The sequence below is a fragment of the Littorina saxatilis genome, linkage group LG12, assembly GCF_037325665.1.
Source record: "Littorina saxatilis isolate snail1 linkage group LG12, US_GU_Lsax_2.0, whole genome shotgun sequence".
NCBI classification, from domain to species: Eukaryota; Metazoa; Mollusca; class Gastropoda; order Littorinimorpha; family Littorinidae; genus Littorina; species Littorina saxatilis.
The window spans coordinates 82,998,657-83,001,372 of record NC_090256.1 but is presented as its reverse complement, the minus strand read 5'-3'; the positions used below and the strand labels follow the sequence as shown (position 1 = coordinate 83,001,372).

Sequence of the window (2,716 nt, the reverse complement as noted above, 5' to 3'; positions counted from 1 at the left end):
TCTGTCTGTCTGTCGATCTGACTGTTTCCTTCTCCCCTCTCTCTTTGTCTGTCTGCCTCTCTCTCTCTCTCTCTCTCTCTCTCTCTCTCTCTCTCTCTTTCTCTCTCTCTCTCTAGCTCTCTTTCTCTCTCTTTCTCTCTCTTTCTCTCTCTCTCTCTTTCTCTTTCTCTTTCTCTTTCTCTTTCTCTTACTCTCTGTCTGTCTACTGTTTTCTTCTCCCCCTCTCTCTTTGTCTGTCTGCCCCTCTCTCTGTGTCTTTCTCTGTCTCTCTCTGTCTCTCTCTATCTCTCTCTCTCTTTCTCTCAGTCTATCTCTCTCTCACTCTCTCTCTCTCTCTCTCTCTCTCTCTCTCTCTCTCTCTCTCTCTCTCTCTCTAAAACGAGACCTTTGTGGTGAATATTGACTCACGAGGGATCTCTTAGAAGCGTGTGCTTAGTGTTGGTTGTCTATCTGTTTGACACGTGTGCTAATTCTTTCCACCCTCAATCCTCCCACTCAGAACATGCCCACGAGGATGAGCACGAAGCGTTCCACGCCGAGGCAGACGACCAGGCGACCTACAACGCCGGTGACACCGTCGTCTTCAACACAGTGTTGACCAACGACGGCAACGAGTACGACCCCAGCACCGGCGTCTTCACGGCGGGCAGAAGCGGCACCTACGTCTTCTCTGTTTCTATGAGAGTCTCTGGACAGACCAACTCTCCACGCAAACTGGAATTGTTCAGCCAGGCTCAGAACAAGGTGATCGCCACTGCGGCGAGCACCAAAAGCAGCAGGTGAGGTCACAAGGTTCTCGATGGATCTGTTTCAAATTTGGTGGGCATATTCAGCTACACCCCGGACACAACCTGCTCGATGAGATATTTCAACACGTGCTCTCACGTGCGCAGCGCTGAACCGATTTTGGTTTTTCTCTGGATCCATTCCCAGTAACTCTTCCTTATCTTCTCCAGTGTTTTCAGCGTTTATCTCCCTTCCTTCGTGTGGCGTCAATCCATATTCCCGTTTCTATTTTTAGAAGGTCACTGTCGACAACGCTCAATCCATATTCCCGTTATACTATTTTTACTCTTCTCCAGTGTTTTGCGCGTTTATCTCCCTTCCTTCGTGCGGTGCGCCGGCAAAGCCGGGTCCCCGGCGCAGCCGGGTATTCGGCTCGACTTCTTCCCGGCGAAGCCGTACCCGGCGAAGCGGGTATTCATCTAGTATATATATATATAATACTATACATTTATGTATCGATCGATTCTGGTTAGAATTTCTTTTAGTTTGCATGATTGAACGCACACAAACATGCACTATGTTGTAGTCTTGATCGGCTGGCCGCCCAAAATGAAGTTTTGTCGGCCTCTGACGTCACATGGCTCAAAGAAGGGAAATCCAGTGTTAAATCGATACATAACCTTATTTCTTGTTATGCATATTTTGCAACGTGTTAATGACGTCATTGTGTGTTGATGACGTGCAGTGCTTTCGTCGTTGTGGCGCTGAGCGTGGGAGACACGGTGGTGGTCAGGAGCGGAGTGGACGATTCGACTTTCGATGCTGGCACCACTTTCTCCGGCTTCAACCTCAACTAGTGGACTCTACCACTTGGACGAAGCATCTTGGACGACTGAAATTCTTTCCTTTCCATACATATCTTTCTATATCCCATGACCTCCCTTCTTTGTCTCTGTAAATGTACTCTAGGTATATTTTTAACAATTGCACTCTTATAACACATAAAATAGTGGATAAGTAAGGGTGCAACAAATACATCAGTACAGCTGGCTCTACTTTCTGTCGTTCTTAAAAGGACTATGTTTGGTTGGTCGTTGCAGGCAGGTTTGACGGTCCTGAATCATGAGAAAGTATTCTCTGGATTGGTTTCATTTATACTCAAGTTGATCAATTATTAACAACAACAACAACAAAAACATACACACAAAAAAACAATCTGTGTATGTTAATCCACGTTATCTCTTAAATTTCCGGTGTTTTTGTTAGTCACACGAGTGTTGTGCTACTAAATATTTGTAATTCACTGAACGTGGCAATGTGTGCAGGTATTCCTAATTTTTTCCCTGTCATCAAGGAATACCATGGGGACGTTTTCTTGATGAATTAAATCAGAACATATGGCTAAAGTTTCAGGTTTTGACCAACGTGAAATGACTCGGGTATAAAAGGGTGTAACATGCATGGACAGTCCCAACGTTGGAAAATACGCCACAGGCCACCACTAGACATTGTTTGTATCGGCAATACTGTATGTTTGCTTCATGTCTGTCCATTCTTTCTTTTTCGCTCCGTGTCCTACTTGTTTGGTTCATTCTAGAATACGGTATAAGACGTTGCCTTAAGCCTTAATACTTTATAACATCAGTCAGTCAGTGAGAGTTTTGTCTTAAAGTGTGTTATAAGTCTCCCGCTTTCTTTCACACACACACACACACACACACACTGAAAAACGCATGTTGAGAACAAACCCGTCAACATCCACAAAACAACGCGCGCGCACACACACACACACATACACACACACATACACATACACACACACACGCACATACACACATACACACACACATACACACACACACACACTCATACACACAAAACACACATACACACACACACACACAAAACACACACACACACACACACACACACACGCGTGATACACACTTGCAAACACGCACTCACTAATACATACGCACAGGCGACCGAA

The 2,716-nt window shown here is 45.2% G+C and overlaps 1 long non-coding RNA gene across 1 annotated transcript; it reads left to right on the top strand.

The window, feature by feature from the left end:
• The first annotated feature begins 504 nt into the window (after positions 1-504).
• On the top strand, positions 505-2,360 carry LOC138982962 (uncharacterized). The gene is made up of 2 exons (XR_011461017.1): positions 505-779; positions 1,472-2,360. It is a non-coding gene; the product is annotated as an uncharacterized lncRNA (long non-coding RNA).
• Positions 2,361-2,716: the final 356 nt, after the last annotated feature.